The following is a 19903-nucleotide window of genomic DNA, read 5'->3' as shown; positions in this document are numbered from 1 at the left end:
ATGTAATCCCCAGCAACAGCTCAGATAATAATGGCAGTGCTCTCATGGCAGGGTTGCATATGGAATTATGACTGATTGAAACATCAAGGCAGTGTAGAAATGATTCTAATGCCTGTTTCTTTTCTTCAGGCGCTGAGGGCGAAAGAGAAATTCCAAGAGCTGCTTTACTGTCACATCCAGACTTATACACGTCTAGTAGTGTGAAATGAAATTTGCCAGTTGATTAGACCTTCAGTCCCTCATTCTATCATCACCTTCCTAAAAATGTCTGCATTTGGCTCCTGCTAATAATGTGTCCCTTAATCTTTAATGCATGTCAAATATAGCCTTCATTTCCTGTTCCGATCCTGTTCTGATTCTTTTTTTTGTGTTCTGTTCACGTCACTATCGCACAGGTGATGTAAACAGGCAGTGTATACTACTTTGCTATGCACCTATCAAAATGAAGGGATTTCGCTGCAGAATATTAAAGTAACAGGTTATCATCAAGTAATCATCAAGGAGGTTGATCAGATCAGCCAATTTGGTCATTTACAAAAATAAAATATAAAAAACAGTCCAGAATGTCACATGATGAGCAAATAGTGAAGTCATTTTAGTTTGGTTTTACATGGCTGCCTAGCATGTTTTATTGGCTGTATGATCTATGAAAACACTATGAAAATCAGTATTGGCAGATGTATAATATTGTAATACTCGGACTGGATTGGGGGATGGGGGGCTTGTGGGCCATAGATGATAGAACAGCCTATTGTTAAACATGTTAAGTATGCCTTGTTTGGAGATAGCTAACGTTAAATAAAGGTGCTGAATCTCTGTATAGGAATTACTCCATTGTTTTTCAACTAAATTACAGCATGCCCCATTTGTAGCATATGGGTGATTACCATGGACATCGGACACTTGCTTTAGTCTATGGGTGTTTAAGTAAGTACATGGAGACGCGTAAAGAATGTTCTCCTAGCTTATCAGCAGTATGCTAAAAGAAAATAGGTTTAAAAATGCTGGTGTATTCCTTTAATTAAGTCAGTTAAATTATCATAACTTCTTTAAGAAAGAACAGACTCAGAATGAACTCATATAGACTCAGCTAGGTAACACTGCTCCAGTGGACAGACTCTCTGGCTATTTTAGGTTAGGGCTGGACTTTTCTGTAACAGAAGAGAAATAAGAGCCACCACAACCACTCTGATACCACTAAATTCAGTTCCACATTAAAATTCTCCAGCAACTGGATGAGGTTGTAGGACTTTGTATCCTGTACCACAGTTAACATTAAGTCACAGTGCTGAAGTGTGTTTGTAATGAATCAGTATTTGAAATATCTTTTTCATGGCCGTAGTAGGAAGTGCACCCAATGAAATGTTTCCTTTTTATTGACATTTTTGGGCATATCAGTATTTGATCGTCAGCTGAACAGGTGCTTCTTGCATGTACAGCCCATTTCAGATCCCCCACAGCATTTCAATGGGATTATTATTCAATGGGATTATTATTATTATTGAGGTTGGAACCTCATTTCCGAAAAGGTTGGGACGCTATGCAAAATGTAAATAAGAACAAAATTCAATGATGTGCAAATCATTTAAAGCCTATATTTCATTGAAAATGCTTCAAAAACAACATATCAAATGTTGAAACATTTTATTGTTTTTTGAAAAATATATGCCATTTTGAATTTGATGCCAGCAACATGTTCCAAAAAAGTTGTGACGGGGGCAACAAAAGGCTGGTAAAGTTGTGTAATGCTAAAAAAACATCTGGTGGTTAATTGGCAACAGGTCAGTAACATGACTTGGTATAAACAGAGCATCTCAGAGAGGCTGAGTCTTTCAGAAGTAAAGATGAGGAGCGGTTCACCACTCTGTGAAAGATTGCACAATCAAATAGTGTAACAATTCAAGAATAACGTTTCTCAACATAAAATAGGAAAGAACTTTTGCTTTTCATCATTTACGATACGTAATAACATTAAAATATTCAGAGAATCTGGAGAAATCCCTGTATGCAAGGGACAAGGCCAAAAACCAGTATTTGCTGGCCATGATTTTTGGGGAGGCACTGCATTAAAAACAGACATGATTCTGTAGTGGAAATCACTGCATGGGCTCAGAAAACTTCAGAAAAACACTGTGAAACAGTTTGGCGCTGCATCCACAAATGCTAATTAAAACTTTTAAACGCAAAGAAGAATTTAAAATTCATTTAAAATGGACTGAGGGGAAGTGGGAAAGTGTCCTGTGGTCTGACGAATCAACATTTGAATTTCTTTTTGGAAATCATGGACACTGTGTGCTCCGAGCTAAAGACCACTCAGCTTGTTATCAGTATTTACAGTTCAAAAGCCAGTATTCATGTAGGCATAGGGGGTTTTAGCGCACATGGCATGGGTGACTGGCACATCTGTGAAAGCACCATTAATGCTGAACGATATATACATGTTTTGGCAACATATGCCGCCATCTAGATGACGTCTTTTTCAGGGAAGGCCTTGTTTATTTTAGCAAGACAATGTCAAATCACATTCTGCATGTATTACAATGGCATGGCTCCATATTAAAAGAGTCTGGGTGCTAAACTGGCCTGCCTGCAGTCCAGACCTGTCATCACCGAAAACATTTGGCGCATTATGAAATAAAAAATATGACAGAGGAGACCCCGAAATGTTGAGCAACTGAAATCCTATGTTAAGCAAAAATGGGAAAACATTTCACTTTCAAAACTACAGCAGCCGGTCTCCTCAGCTCCCAATCGCTTACAGAGTGTTGTTAAAAGAAGAGGTGATGAAACACAGTGGTAAACATGCCCCCGTCCCAACTTTTTTGGAACATGTTGTTGGCATCAAATTCAAAATGGGCATATATTTTTCACAAAACAATAAAATTTCTCAGTTTCAACATTTGATTTGTTGTCTTTGTAGTATTTTCAATGAAATATAGGGTTTAAATGATTTGCACATCATTGAATTTTGTTCTTATTTACATTTTGCACAGCGTCCCAACTTTTTTGGAAATGGGGTGGTATTTTGGAAACACTTCTCAAACCACTTCCCAGACTTATAGGCATCTACAACCTTCTTCTTCTTCAGAGAGCTCTTCTGATCTAGGCATTCTGTCCAAATATGTGGAAAAAGTTTTCCACCTCAATAGTGGATAGTGCTGAGAATGAATTAATCGACAGCTATTAGGTACCAAATGTTTGATGTGTGTTTGTGTGTTTGTGTGTGTGTGTGTGTGTGTGTGTGGCCATGTTTTAGATTTGTATGGGCCAAATGTTCCCGGACTCTGCACTACACTGCTGCTGTTCAAAGTGTCTTTGCTGACCCGTACAGGAGAGTGAATGGAGCATTTTAATCACTATTGCTCATTTTCATTCAGAATTATTTGTGAAGCGTTCGATTTTGACCATTTTTGTTTTTCAGTGGCAGAAAATTTTCGGTGGGTGAAATTTCAGTGCATGGAAGTCAATGGATATATTCCACAAGGACAGGAATGCAAATGTGGGTTTATGTGTGTGTGTGTGTGTGTGTGTGCACGTGCGAGGCCCAGACAGTAATGGGAGTCAATGGAAATAGCCTACAAAGATAGAAATACAAATGTCTGCGGATATATGTGTGTGTGTGTGTGTGTGTGTATGTGTGTGCATGGCCTCGGGCCTGGTGATCCCCTTTCAGCCAGGGGTTTTCTTGAGCGCAGCCCCCGCGTGTGGCCTGGCTGTGCTCCAAAGGAGCAGGCTGCCCTGCCTGTGCCAGACGCAGCTCCCTGGAGGCGCAGGCAGACAAAGCTGGGCTCCATCCAGCTCTCTAAACTCACCCCCCCATCCAGCTGGCACTGGGGGATCCAGTGTTAGAGCTCTTTCCTTCTCCCTCTCCTGATAGCGTTTTTCTTTGATGCCCTGCTCTATCTCCAGCTGACACACACCCTCCCTCCCTTGTTGCTTGGGAGTGCTTGCACGCACACACACGGTCACGCTTCTCTGCAGCTGTGGTGGCCACTGTGTGGCAGTGTGTTGTGTGCGTGCGTGTTCGTTGTGTGTGGCCTCATATCAAACCGCTGACTATTTGAGTTAATAAATTCTCACCCTTTACTGTACACCAGCCGCCGTGGTGCCAGCGTGCACCTCCCTGCACCACCCACGGTGCAGCCCAGAGAGAGGCCGCTGCTGCAGGGGAGCCTGGGTGGGTCTTGAGATGTGTGGTCCCTCCATAGGGTTTTCATTAGGTTCCCCTCACTCCGTCAGACCAACAGCAGTAATGAGTCTAAACCACTGTATTCACACACGCAAGTGTTTGGACCCACAGAAATATGCATGCATGTGCAATAATGGTGCATGCACACTGTAAACTCTTAAAGAGGGCCCTACTTAGAGCTGCTAAAGTGAACATTCCTTTAAAAGTGTGTGTTACAGCATGCCTGGTTAATCGGATGGAGCTGCCATAACTGTATTGATATGGATATGAAGATTTACCTTTATGACTTGTATAATCAGGGGTGGGCAATATGGCAAAAATATAACATCACGATACTTTAAGGCATTTTACACGATAGGCGATATGTATTGTAGTAGTTAGTTAGGAATGGATGTAATGCACCAGCAAAATAGTAATGACTTCGTTATGATACAAACAGTTATTCAGTGTTCTAGAAGTACAGATGATACTCATGATCTACTCAGAAAAGCATATCGTGATGCAGTTTTTCATGATGATGGCATCAATATATTGGCTACCCATTGGTATAATGGGTGCACTCCACATGAGTACATGTAATCAATGTTGTAAGAAATCCTCATATCCTTTATAGAGCTTGAAATATTTGTACAAACCTGTGTAGACCCAACTAATCACATCTACTTTGGTCAGGTTCAGACTCGAAAACCTGTAATTTAATAACAATTTAATTAGGAATACCGATATCCGATATTTTTAATGTACATATTTGCCAGTGCCAATATAGTACTTGACTATAGTGGACTAGATCCACCTGGATTGGCATTACAGAGAAGTGTAATATTTGTTTGTATATGGTTATAAATGCAGAAGCATTTATTTCAGCACAGTAGCCTAGCACCACCTAAACATTCTGCTGTTCTAGAGTACAATAAATGACGAAATATCAGACAAATCCAAACATCTGTCCAATGCCAATAATTTTTTAAAGCAAGTGGCTGCCGATACCGAAACAAAATAATTGTGCTGTAGTTCAGACACTAACACAGGGGTGTCCAATCTTATCCGCAAAGGGCTGGTATGACTGCAGGTTTTAACTCCAAACAAGCTGGAGCACACCTGATTCCACTTGTTTAATTAGTTGGTCTTAGTCTTCAAACATTTCATCAGGTGACCTGCAGTCACAACGGCCCTCTGCGGATAAGACTGGACACCCCTGCACCAATTCATTGGTTGCTTAGCATCTTAGGTTTCCTTTGAGCAATTGTTGATATATTTGTGCATAAATGTTGAACCATGAGAGAACATCAGTATCACTGTTTGTGAATATAGACAAGAGAGTCATGGGCAGACCAGATCTTTCCTCTCCGTGCACTCTAATATGAGCTCTCTCCCTTTTTTTTCTTGAAATTCTGAAGACTTTATGAACTCACATGACTGGCAGGGCCAGACGGCCCCTCCCCCACATCTAAAGTTCAAACCCCTCACTTCTGCTTCAACGCCACAGCACACAATAGCAGCTGTTACTCCTCGCAGCACTGCTGCAAGTTTGTAAAGTTTGTAAATGTTGCGGGAGGAGCTACGGCAGCCAAGGAGCTAAACCATGTTGGCTGTTAAGGTTGTGGAATGCCTCACAATAATGAGCTCAGTTTATGTTTGTGTTTGACAGAAAATAAGTAGCGAGATGTGGAGGCATGTGGTAGATTTAGAACAAGAGAAGACACTGTGACCCCGTAGTTGGGCAATAACTAAAGTATGTGTGTTGGAAAGGGTTAATTTTTGTCATTCTTTAGCACATTTGATGTTAAAGGAATCAGAAAAATCTGATTTACAAAGCTAATGTAGCTAACATAATAGAAGCTTGTACCACAATGAGGAGCCCTGTCAAACTGCATGTCTGCAAGTCATCACATAGTTCCCTCAGACTGAGTCAAGTTGTTTAGTAATCTCAAATAAACTAGCGTATGTGGTGTCTGACATTGTATAACAAAAATCAACTAAAAATGATTATATGCACTCATGTGGCGTGCATTCATTATACCAATGGGTGGCTAATATATTGATATGTCTATAAAAATGGACAAAAGTACAGATGTTTTTCAAATTTAAGCTTTGAGATTGCTGCTAAGGGTTTTTAGCCATGCACCATGTGTTTGTCCATTTTTATACAAACGGCATGTCAGAAATCACGTGTATTTGATTTTTCACTAAACTGTTCCTTTAAAGTCGGTGGCTAATTAAAGGAAAAAGTTCAACCACACATCGTCCTACACACGTCCTCTCTTTCTCTCCCTCTTTAGGAACATAGCAGTATTGGAGTGGGGGTGGGTTAGACATGCCGACGCCCTCTCAGCCATAGGTGTCTGCAGTGGGAGGGTTCTGCAGCCCTCTCAGCCAATAGGAAGCCACAACAGAGGCGCCACTGCTTCAGTAGTGTGTGTCTGTCTGTGTCTGTGTTTGACTTTAGGTGTGTGTGCTTTGCATTACTTGTTTGCTTGCTCCCTTTATCCGTGATTATCTCAACATCAGACATGTCCACTTGTGCGTTTTTTGTGTTTTATCATGATTTAAAGCAGTTCTGCATGTGAAGCTCATACAGTTTTAAGCAGCTTGTTCTGTAGTGTTGTATACACTGTTTCTCTGTTGTAGTTTGGTCTATTTTTACTCCTGGCAGCCCTGTGAACTCTCGGGGTGACTCACGCTGTCATATTTGTGCCAGAAACGTGTGTGTGTATAGTGTATGTGTGTGTGTTGGGGAATGAGACTGGACACAAAAGCAAGAGCAGTAATACACACTTGCAAACACTCTCCATAAATATACACACTCAAGCATAAACCCCCTGAACTCACAGAAGTGTATGTTTGAGAGAGAGAGAAAGAGAGAGAGTTTTAGACAAAGTCACGTGCTGAAGCAGAGGCACAACAGCTGCATGTGGTTTGTGTTTATATTCCAGCTCTCTCTCTCTCTCTTTCTCTCTTTCTCTCTTTCTCACATCTCTCTCTCTTTCTCCCAGCTCCTCCCCTCTCTCTCTCTCTCTCTCTCGCTCTCTCTCTCTCTCTCTCTCTCCCCAGCTCCCTCTCTTTCTCTGCTCGTTCTTTGTCTTCTCTCTCTCTCTTTCTCTCTCTCTCTCTCTCTCTCTCTCTCTCTCTCTCCCTTCTCTCTCTGCTTTTTGCTGTTTCTTCTTTCTTTCAGTTATTATTACCTTGTCTGGTGACCCCAGACCTGCCGGTTATCAAAACACTGACCATAAGACCCCAAACCCCCTCAATACCACCCCCCCTACACGCACGCACACATACACAGAATGCAGTATTCATCTCACTCATATACTGACTCTTTGTATCTCTGTTAAGAGATTCCAGATGCTCAGACTTGCACGTGCCTATTCACCTTTGTGTGTGTGTGTGTTCGTGTGTCTGTGTGTGTTTTTCATTTTATCCCTTAGTGGATTCAGATGTGTGTGTGTGTGTGTGTGTGTGTGTGTGTGTGTGCGTGTGCGTGCTGTAGTATTTTGTCTAAGTAGGGGCTGTTGCTGGCTGACTCAGCTGATCCCGAACGTTTAATAGGGTCTGTGGGGCAGATCCAGATCCGGCAGCGTTTAATAGGGTCTGTGTGCTTTCTGGGCCTCAGTTCAGACCCTGCCTCCAGCCAAGATGATGCAAACAGGCACTGTAAAAGCATGTGTGTTACTGTAATGTATCCATTGCTTTGTTATAGATTCATGCTGCTGGAATGTTCAAGGCCCCCAAGTCTTTACAGTGCACTAAACTAACAGCCTGTACATGCGTGCATGTGTGTGTGTGTGTGTGTGTGTGTGTAAGTAGAAATATATATGACTGTGTTTGGTGTGTGTCTGTGCTGGCACATAACAGAGACGTCATTCTTTCATTTATTAAACCTTGTACTGAGAGACGAGTAGAAATTTGATTGGATTTGAAGCAGCTCGATGAATGAGACATAGGAGTCAGTGGAGGCACACAGTTTCAGCCACAGCCACAACACTTATTTTCCACTCAGTAGCTGTTAAGAGTTTTTCAGTTAGTTTTGTTCTGTGTCCTTGCTGATTGCAGTTAATTACCGCAGTAGCTCTGCGGTAATTAACTGTGTTGGATTTAGTAGTATTCAGGAGCCTGTGTGTTGGATCTGTTTATTCAGCAACCTGCTTGTAGCCAGCGTCTAAAGCAAAAGCCATCACAACTAATTGTATTCAATGTTCATGATGAAATCTTAAAATTAAAAACTTAAAATTGCAATACTGAGGTGCTGACTGTACCTTTCTTAAACTGTTATTTTATAATTGTACTGGATGCAGTTCGGCAGCAGTATTGACTGACCCTAGATGGCGGCACTGTCAACATGCCTGGCAGAACTTAACGTGGCATCCATGTATATGTTTCTGTGGCTTCATAACTCTTAAACTGCAACCGCTAAAATAATTTTAAAATATTAATTTGAGCATGATAAGGGCATGATATGATGCAGAGTTGTATGCTAGTAATTTGTCTGAAAGCAGTCTATAGGTTTTTTAAACAAAAAATTCAACTAACATGATGATGCCTTGTGTTTTCAATACGTTCGCTTATTTCAACCACTGTATCACCCGCTCAGGTCTGCGTTCGAGTGTTCAGCGTATTCAGTCTTGACTATAGCCGTGACACAGTTTCTGCACCACATATCAACAATCTGAATGGGCTGACAGAAATGCTCCAAAATCACTTGGAATAAAATCTCTTTACATTAACTTATATTGAAAAACTTTTTGCTTCCTGTAAATTTGCCATTTTGGAGATACTTTCACCACACTATAGTACGTTATGACATGTTCTGTTGTAGATACAGATTATCAAGAATGAAACTGAAATGGAAAAATGGCCATGGCACTTTGCATGATGTCACTGTATATGCCAAATATTTTGTTGCTGTCCAAAGAAAAACATGTATCTACATTTTTGTTGATTTTTATTTTTCTGCATCATTCGAACCCACCATCTGCACTTTATATCGTGTGAAAATTGTATGATGATTGGACCAATAGAAATGCTCCAAAATCACTTGTAATGAAATCATTTTTACATTTAACAGCAGTGCTTAAAATTAGCAGCCCCAACTTCCTGTGTCCCTGCTTGCTTTGTGTTGCGAAAGTATTGTGATGTTACATTTCTCCTTTATCACCCACCTCCACTCACATGCATGTGTGCCAGAACACAGACCAGTTAATATTTGTTTTTTTTCTTTGTTTTGTTTTGTTTTGTTTTGTTTTAGGTCCATGGGTTGCAGTGTTATCATGGTACATTAACTTGCGTAAGGGTACAGTGACCTGTGTTTGTGGTGGTGTTTGTTCTGGCTGATCACTGAGTTGTTTTTGCAGACCATGTTCTTTGTCTTTTAGTCTTGACCAACACACACAAACACATGGACAGCTTCTCCGCAGGCTCTGGGCCGGGGTCACAGGTTCAAGGTGAAGGGTTAGAGAAAAGCGGCAGAGACATGAAAAGCCTGGCTACTGCTGGGGTCGAAAAAGGTCTTATTCAGAAAGGTCAAAGGCCATCCCACCCTGTCATGCTTCAGCACGTGCTCCAAGCAGGTGTCCTAGCAACCAGAGCCAGAGTGTTTGCAGAGTAAATATGTAACCGGCACACACACACACACACACACACACACACACACACACACACACACAGATACAAACTCTTTGATGTTTTGGTTCATGGCCAAATGGGATGCAGTGGAAATGGAGAGCACATTTTCCACAGATTATTTAGTGGCTGTTTTGTGCATGTATATTTATATGATTTCACTCTGGCATAAGAGGCTGGGGTTTTCAGAGCTCTTTAGTCTCGGTATGAAATTTCTCCAGAGGAACATGGAGTATGTTGGCACCCATACAGAAGCCTGGGATTGGAGTGTTTACCTTTTCTAGAGTTTGAAAACAACACGGATACTTTAGACCCAAGGGAGTAGATCTCTGACCTTTAGATAGCAATTCAGTGTATTATGAAATCTTAGATTACACCTCAATTTAATGTGGTTCTTTTATTTTGGGACAATTCAGAAACAGAAAATGCACTGAATACATAAACATCACTTTTCTATTCAGTAGTGAAATATAGCCAGTAAAAGCAAAACATTAAGCTTTTTCTATTTATACATTTGAAATTAACCTGAGAATTTTATTTTAGCTAAAAATTAACATGTACTTCATTGAGTATTATGAAACAGATAGTTCCAGTGCTAAAATCTGATTGGCACATTCAAAGCCATTGTAAAATACTCAGTATATACACAAGGAATGTGCACAGGTACTTGAGTACTCAGTTAACTATTTGGGGTGCCAGTATTACGTATTTGAATACTGAAATCATTGTTCAGATATTTGTTTTACTCAGTACAGGAAGATGGAGAAATTCCAGTGTTGTACCGTATATGCCTGGCACACAATTCAGGATAATCAGGCCGGTTTTGAGGCCAATCTCCTGATATCTGGGTGATTTTAAACAGTGATCTTCCCAGATTATCCTGTGGTGTGTATAATCCAATCTTTACTCCTCCGATCTACTAACAGTCCAGTCGGGCTGCCCCGATTATGAGTTGTAAGTATTAAACTTGTTCAGTTATTACATCTCAGTATCCTGTATAGTGTGGGGTGAAACACAGTGTTAACGTCATGCCTGAAAAACCGTCAACCAATGAGAGCCGAGCTGAACTGAACTGGTTAGTGTGTATGAAGGAAGTTGTTTCGAAGTCAACAGTATATGTACATATAGTTATATATATGTATTCACCTTGTGTATATGTATATATGTATGTATTCACCTCAAGCTTAGCAGTATGAGCCCTGTTGACTCTTTCTTGTCAGCCATGGCTTCATTCACATTTTGTTCTCCGTTTGGCTTTTTCTGTACAGAAAGCACACAACACCAGCATGGCAATAGCCTGGCTGTCATCCACCATGTTTGTTTAGATCTGTAGCCACCTTTGCGAGAAGTCCTGTGATGTACCAGTTTGCAAGAAACTCCTGCGAGGTTATGAGAATCAGAGCCATTTTTCAGGACTCTTGTTTGGGTGCATAATCTAAAAGTGTTGTGATGTTTAATTCATGGCAGATTGTGTAGTATGAGGACTTTGATGACTTAACAGCAATCAAGGACAAAAAAATGTTATTATGTGTGGGGTCTCATGTTTACAACATTGAGTAGTGTGGGCTTTGCATTAGCTGTAGTTTTAGCTCATCTGAAGAGGCAACCTCAGGTACTCATCCAACACGAAACCTGATGATTTTTCTTGGCTTTTTTTCTGATAATAAAACATGTTTTTAAATGTACTCCTCTGCTTGCTGCTAGGCCGTCCTACCCACCCAGAGAGAGCGAGGCCAATTGTGCTCTCTTGTACTCCTGGCCATGGATGGCTGTAGCATGACCGGGGATCGACCTCGCAGTCTCCTGATAATGGGCCTGGCGCTTTGATGCTTGCGCCACTCTGGAGCCCCAGAACTGTTGATGTTTACTTGAATTATTGTGGTGATTATTGATAACATATGAAATTATTTATTAAATGTTGGTTGTTAATACTACAACCCCATTTCCAAAAAAGTTGGGACGCTATGCAAAATGTAAATAAAAACAGAAATGCAATGATGTGCAAATCATTTAAACCCTTATATGTCAATGAAAATAGTACAGAGACAAGTTATCAAATGTTGAAACTGAGAAATTGTATTGTTTTTTAAAAAATATATGGCCATTTTGAATTTAATGCCAACAACACATTCCAAAAAGGTTGGGATGGGGCAACAAAAGACTGGTAAAGTTGTGAATTGCTAAAAAAAAAAACACCTGGTAGTTAATTGGCAACAGGTCAGTAATGCGATTGAGTACAAAAAGAGCATCCTAGAGAGGCTGAGTCTTTCAGAAGTAAAGATGAGGAGGGATTCACCACTCTGTGAAAGACTGCACAATCAAATTCAATTCAAGAATAACGTTTCTCAACGTAAAATAGCAAAGAACCTTTGCTTTTCATCATCTACAGTACATAATAACATTAAAAGATTCAGAAAGTCTGAAGAAATCTCTGTATGAAAGAGACCAGGCTGAAAACCAGTATTTGCTGGCAATGATCTTTGGGACCTCAGACGGTACTGCATTAAAAACAGACATGATTCTCTAGTGGAAATCACTGCATGGGCTCAGGAACACTTCTGAAAACCACTGTTTGTGAAAACAGTTTGTCGCTGCATCCACAAATGCAAGTTAAAACTCTAAAACGCAAAGAAGAAACCATATATAAACAGGATTCAGGAATGCTGCCAGCTTCTCTGGGCCAAGCTCATTTAAAATGGACTGAGGCAAAGTGAAAAAGTGCCCTGTGGTCCAACAAGTCAACATTTGAAATTGTTTTTGGAAATCATGGACACTGTGTCCTCTGGGCTAAAGACCACTCAGCTTGTTATCAGTGCACAGTCCAAAAGCCAGTATTCATGATGGTATAGGAGCACATTAGTGCGCATGGCATGGGTGATGTGCACATCTATGAAGGCACCATTAATGCTGAACAACATATACATGTTTTGGCAACATATGCTGCCATCCAGACGATGTTTTTTTCAAGGAAGACCTTGCTTATTTCAGCAAGACGATGCCAAACCACATTCAGCATGTATTACAGCAGTATGGCTCTGTATTAAAAGAGTCCAGGTGCTAAACTGGCCTGCCTGCAGTCCAGATCTGTCACCAACTTAGAACACATTGCGCATTATGAAATGAAAAATATGACAAAGGAGACCCTGAACTGTTGAGCAGGAAAACATTTCACTTTCAAAACTACAGCAGCTGGACTCCTCAGTTCCCAAACGCTTAAAGAGTGTTGTTAAAAGAAGAAGTGATGCAGCACAGTGGTAAACATGCCCCACTTCCAACTTTTTTGGAACGTGTGGTTGGCATCAAATTCAAAATGGGCAAATATTTTTCAAAAAACAAAGTTTCAACATTTGATATGTTGTCTTTGTAGTATTTTACTTGAAAAATATGGTTTACTTGATTTACACATCATTGCATTCTATTTTTATTTACATTCTGCACAGCGTCCCAACTTTTTTGGAAATTGGGTTGTAATCATGTATTTTTCACTGTTGTATAAAAGGAGTGAGCTGCTTGAGGACAGTTTTTCTACTCTGCAAACTCATTGATGCATCAGTGCTGGTTTAAAACAATGAGATTGGAATGGAAACCAAGTCATTGGAACTATAGTAGCTTTTAGGCCATGCAGCTCCATGTTAGGTTTAGATCACATACCTAGCTGAGGCAAAAAAGTTGCAGACTTTCTGAGTTCAGCGATTAAGTGCTTTCAGATGATATATACATTCACCAATATCAAAGCTTTTTATCTGGGACAGACACACACACACACACACACTTTCTGAGGAGAAACAAGCTCTGGTTCTCAGACCCGTTTCCAGTTTTTTATTCAGCCCCTTTGATCTAAGAGCCTAATATCTCCACACACACTCATCGATCCAGTGCACTCAAACATTAAAGCGTATAGAGGACACTGATGGGTCTCTCTGATTAAGCATGCGAGTGTGTACTGGTGGGAATTCTCATTTTCACCCACATCAGATGCAAAGAGAGTGGAGGGATGTGTGTGTGTGTTTTTGTGTATTTGTCTATGTAAAAAGGAAAGAGAGAGAAAGGAAAGAGAGAGAAAGAAAAGAGAGAGAAAGGAAAGGCCATCACAGCCATAGAAGTGAAAATTAGGAATGACAGATTAGCTCATGCACTCTCTCTCTCTCTCACCCTTCACCCATTGTCCCTTTTGTCTCTCACTCTTGAGAGATGTAGAGTCAGAACTGATTGCATAATGAAGTGTTGGACATAAAGATGACACGATAGTAAGTCCTGTTACTGGGATGTCCCAGAAATGCTGGATCAGAAGAAAAACAGTCTGACTCTGTAACATAACTAGCCTAAAAATATCACAAAAGTGCTAGCAGCACAGCATAAGATAGAATAAAGTAGGTCATCATGTGCTAACAGAAGCCACATGTAGTGTAATGTTAACATAAGAACAAAAGGGAGCTAGTTAATGTTATTCAGGAAACACTATACTTTTATTTTCAGTCGTCTAATTTTGCAAGCAGTTGCACTGTAAGTGCTGTTTTTGGGATAGAGTGACTGAATGGAAAAAGCTGTGGTTTTGTTCATGATGTCATGCTTTGTATTGTCTTGCAGCTTTGTAGGGTATTTGTTTGAGTGTGATGCTTTGAGAAAACTGTCTTAAAAGGCTTATGTCTTTATTTCTGTTGTGATCTTTCCACTATTGTGGAAATTTGTGTGGTTTTGTATACTAGAAACAGTTATAATACATCTTGACACGATTTAGAAATCAGCAGGCAATTTTTGCTGCTGTGTGCTTTTATGATGTGTGTGTGTGTGTGTGTGTGTGTGTATATATATATATATATATATATATACACACACACACACACACACACACACACACATACAATCATCTCTATAATTGGCTGCCCTGTATTGTGCCTCATTCAAAAAAACAGCCCAGACTAAAACACTGTATAACTTCAGTGTGATTGGGCAGGGCTAACCTGCTGTTGCAGTTTGTTTACATGCTACTTCAGTCTCTTTGATTCAAGTGAGAAAAGGTTGGATTTGCCTGTGTTTAAGTGAAGGGCTTCACTTAAAAATAACGCTTAGTAGTCGTTAAAGAAAAAATATTGGACGAGTGTCAACCGATACTGTAGTCTTGTGGGGTCAAACATGATCTTGTAAAAAGAATCTGGGGACAACTTGTTAAACTTTTGATGCTGGATTGTGGCAAAATCCACTGATAATAAGAGTACGCTGCAAAATTAGTAAAATTATTAAATATTCTGTACAATTAATGACACAAGCAAAAAAGCTAGCTAGTGAAATGCTAATGTTAACTAATGGTTTACCCTCCAATGTTGACAAGTGGACCACAGTCCCTACCTTGAGTAAGTGAATGAGGTGTTTGGGTTTGGAAATTTCACACTCCTAGTTTATTTCCATCCTAATAAGTTTGTATTCCCGCCCACGTTTAGCCCAGAATTTCTCCCGGTTGTGCCCAGACGTTCTTGTTGCAGAATCGTGCAAGGCACACTGAAGGTTACATTATTGGTATCAGGAAAGAAAAAGCAGTGCCATCTCTGAGTTAGGTTTTAGAAATATTGCTGTTTGTTTGTGTTTCTCTGAGAATGTGTGTGTCTCTGCATTCTTCGGTAATTATTTATATCAGTCTGCTGTAGTTCCTGTTTACTCATCTACATGTGTCTCTGTTATTGTTTATTTGCCTAAGAAGCAAATATGTGTGTGTGAGTCTGTTTTTCTGTTTGTCTGAGTGCTTGTGTTTTTGTGTCTGCTTTCTATGAGGATTTTGTAAACATGAATGTCTGTGCATGTGCATATTTGGATATGTGATTTGTGTGTGTGTGTGTGTGTGTGTATGTGTGTATGTGTGTGTGTGTGTGTATGTGTGTGTGTGTATGCATCCATTCACTATGTCTCCTTTTTGTGCTTCTAGCTGTGTGACAGTGTTACCATGTAATGGGCAGAAATGGCATGGCTAAAAATATCCCGTAAACCCGTTCACCCCTCCCTCACCCTGAGCTGGGATAAACTCCCTCCCGCCCTGCTGTGGATCGCTCCACCCTGTCATGAAACGCAAGCTGTTCCTGCTGCACATTCCACATGCTGGAGCAAACCAACATGCAGCCAAAACGGGGGTGACCCTTAGCACCTAATGAAACTAAATTGATTCTTAGACAAAACTCTTGGGGTCTAACTTGAAAATAAGTGAGCACGTGGCTCTGTTTGTGGATGCAAGTGCTTGAGCAGAGTCATGCCAGTGTGAGTGTGTGTGGTATATGAGTGTGTGTGCGTATTTGGCCAGCTGTGTAGTGTGCATGTGTACATTCTCCAGGCTCTAAGCAGAGGGGGGTAAGGTAGCAAAGGGGGTCGGAAAATCCAGCAGTCAAATTCCTCTTTCTCCGTGAACATGTCCAGAGCAGCAGGACACACACTGTTCAAAACATTGCTGCTCCAACTCACTCTGTGTGTGTGTGTGTGTGTGTGTGTGTGTGTGTGTGTGTGTGAGAGAGAGAGAGAGAGATTAGGTTAATCTGTCTGATATTCTGCCGTGTTCTGAAACGATGATGTCGTAAGGCCATAGTTCCGGCTCTGTCCCCTCACTTTATTCCTCTAGCCTAAACAGGAAGTGGTTTGGCTCCTGGTTTTTCGCCTCGCAGGGTCTCTCACACACACACACACACACACACACTCACACACACACACACACACTTTCACATGCTCACATTACTGGTTCTGTTATGTGAAGTGCTCTTACAGCCTGTTCATTGGTCTCCTACACACTCTAAACTGATAAGGCAGTTTTTCATGATAGACGATATGCGTCATGATGTTCAGTTTTTCTGAGGTTTAAGTTGGAATGGACAAAAAAAGAACCAGTAGTGCCACATTTAGAAAATACAATAAAATTGACTTTTATTCAACTTTTCAAATACGGTGCTGCTTAGTCCAAATAAATAGGACTAATTATGCACTCTTTTTAATGAAACATGCAGTTGGTAAGTGTTCTAGAAGTACTGATCGAATCCACAATATGATCAGAAAGGCATGCTGTGACATATTGCAACATAATTTATCATGATTATAATAAATATTGTTGTATTGCCTAGCCCAATACTGCAGTTTTAAGAAGGAACAGGAAGAAAAATATAATAAAATAGTCAGAAATATATAAAAAAGATACTTTGTATCTATCCAGTTAATGAGGTTCATGTTCAGAATACAGTGGGAACAGTGGGCTGATGCTGATATCTGAGATTTTTCTTGCACGTATCTGCCGATGCCGTTACATAAACATTTCTAAAATGTTTAAAACAGGACTAAATCTACTGCATATTTAGCATTACAGACAAAAACAATTGTCATTGTGTAGAGATATATATGCAGTAAAATAAATAAACATGGAAACATTTTAGCACAGTAGCCCAGCACCACCTGAACATTTTCTCTTTCAGAATATGATAAAGTTGTCATTAAACATTGGTTTAAGATGCCTGTCCTATCTTAACATCTGTCCAATGCTGATATGTTTTTAAGCACCACAAGTCTACTATTGAAAAAACTTCTCTTTTGTATTCTTTTCTAATTTTATATAAAAAAAATATCATTACAACTGACATTATAAACATAACAATGTAAGAAAGTTTAACATTTCTTAGTATGTCTCCCTTTGATTTAATGACAGTCTGCTAAACCTGGCATGGACCCTGATCACCAGCAATGGCAATGGCAGCCTCTGATGAGTATCTGAACACGAGCTTCAGTGGAAGAGATAAAACCTTTAAAAACATCTGATCTTTTAGCACAAAGGCCTTAACATGGTCAGTTTCACCAATTAGCTTCAGTTTGAATACTGATGTAGAAATCTTAAATATTTCCTAGTTCCTGCGTACCGACTGTTGATGTTTACAGGCTCTCTGTAATTGGTCTTTTTTTATGATGAATGCAATTCTGTGTTCTAGTGTTGTAGAAGTACTGACGACACCCACAATATACTCAGGAAATCATATTGTGATGTAGTTCATCATGCTGTTGAAATTGCCCACCTCAGGCGTGTATGAATAGGCAGATGTGTGTTGTTTGTCGTTTGAATGCATATTTCTGTGTTTTGCTTGTTTTTGTGTTGTGTTGCTCATGTTAGTATATTTTATTTTATGTATGATTTTGTTTTGTTTTGTTTCCTGTTTCTACACACGTGTCTCCTGCCTCCTGCCCTGCTGCCACTGTAAATAAGAATTTGTTCTAAATAGCTTGCCTGGTTAAATTAAAGGTTTAAAGAATATGGGTATGAAATGGTCAGAGCATTAGTGCACTAATACTATGTTATGTTGCATGTTTTGTTTATGTGTGTGTGTCTGCCAATATGACAAATGTGTCTGAGTTTTGTGTGTGTGTGTGTGTGTGTGTGTGTGTGTGTGTGTGTGTAAGTACAGGGTTTGAGGCACAGGCAGTCTCCACACACTCTCTCCTCAGCTGTAATCATGGAGTTTGGGAGTGCTCTTTATGACTGACTGACTTTAGCTAACGACCACACTGCACCTCACTTAACCTTCACAAACCACCCCTCTCTCTCTCTCTCTCTGTCTCTCTCTCTCTCTCTCTCTCTCTCTCTCTCTCTCTCTCTTCCTGTCTTTCTCTCTCTTTATTTCACACCTCTCTCTCTGTCCTTACCTCCCTTTCCCTCTCTCCCCACAACTCTCTTTATCTCTGTCTTTTCCTATCCCTCTTTCTATCTCTCGCTCCTTACCTCTCTCCCTGTGTCTCTCCCTACCTCTCTTTATTTCAGTCTGTTTTCCTACCCTCACTCTCTATCTGTTTCCCTACCTGTCTCACACTCCCTTGCTCCCTCTCTCTCTCTTTCTCCCTCTCTGTTCACTCTTTCCCTACCCCTCCTTCCCCCCTTCTCTTTTCTTTCCCCACCTTCCTCTCCCTCCCCCTTATCTTGTGTGTTTGGTTATTTGGTTGAGTAGTTGTGTGTGTGTGTGTGTGTGTGTCTGTCTGTGTGTGTGTGTGTGGTTTTTAGTGTTGCTGCGCTTGTTGTGTGTTTGTTAACACTGTGTGTATCCTGTAATTTCAGGTCCAGGAAGGAGCCGCTCCCAAACAGGAAGAGGACGACAGACTGCTGGCAGGTAAGAAGAGACTAAACTGTGTGTGTGTGTGTGTGTGTGTGTGTGTGTGTGTGTGTGAGGGTGTGTGTTTGAGGGTGTGTTGGTGCATTTATAGATTATCGATGCTCTCATGGCAGAGTTGGATGGGGGGGAAGTGAGCAGAGTGATACTTGATATCACACATACATTTGTTTAGATGCTCCGATGCTGCAGCTCTGCCTCTACACAGAAAAAGACTCTCTCTCTCTCTCTTCATGAACAGATGGGTTGAGGTATCAGATTTTAATGAAATACAAAGTGTGAAGCAGAGTGTGAGACTCATATGACTGACACCACACAAATATTATTATAAAATCAACACTTACAAAACCATTTGCAGTTAGTTGCTGGGTGAAGTCCTTTGTAACAGGCTGCAATAACAACTCATTTTGCTGCTGTTGGCCTTTTCTGAAACATTAGTGTAGTGAGAATGTCAGTTTTACAGTGATGAAGCCATCATGTCATTTTTAGGCTGGATTCTGAATCTCTGGAGTTCCTGTTGTAACAGTATGTCAGTTTTGAAGATTATGTAGTCAAAATGTCATTTTCTGCAGAATTCTGGATCCTCTGGAGTTTTTTGTTGAGTTTGTTTATAAATCTGAACTGTTCTCTTAAACGGTGCCCCTGCAGAAAGTGCACTGTGTGAAGCTCAGGATTGGTTAGTAGAGGACTGCCTCCAGCGTTAATTGCACACAGCTGTAGCTTGTTAAACATTAATTGCCAATTAATCAGAAGCGCTGCTCCCAGATGAGTATATTGTAAAGAAAAGCAGGAGAGCAGGAGTGATTGGTGGTGCAGAAAGACAGAAAAGAGAGAATTATTTACGCTGTAGAGTTTTCCTTTGCTCACGTATCCGTTTCCTTTCTTTACATTAAGCTAACTCTTTTATCACACAAAGTGCCTGTGTACCTCCATCTGCTCGACCGGATGAAGAGGTGGAGGGAAGTGTGTGTGTGTGTGTGTGTGTGTG

At 40.5% G+C, this 19903-nt stretch overlaps 1 protein-coding gene across 2 annotated transcripts in view; it reads left to right on the top strand.

The window, feature by feature from the left end:
* kdm6ba (lysine (K)-specific demethylase 6B, a) overlaps nucleotides 1–19903 on the top strand; it is a 105149-nt gene that overhangs the window by 34621 nt on the left and 50625 nt on the right. For both annotated transcript variants that reach the window (XM_036596687.1, XM_036596686.1), the window contains exon 3: nucleotides 18864–18915. The gene's annotated coding sequence lies outside the window, so the exon portion shown is untranslated. The remainder of the gene's footprint in view (nucleotides 1–18863; nucleotides 18916–19903) is intronic.

The sequence above is a fragment of the Colossoma macropomum genome, unplaced genomic scaffold (genome assembly GCF_904425465.1).
Source record: "Colossoma macropomum unplaced genomic scaffold, Colossoma_macropomum, whole genome shotgun sequence".
In the NCBI taxonomy this organism is placed as follows: Eukaryota; Metazoa; Chordata; class Actinopteri; order Characiformes; family Serrasalmidae; genus Colossoma; species Colossoma macropomum.
Note: the sequence above shows the minus strand (reverse complement) of the source record. Positions and strands in the feature narration are given on the sequence as shown.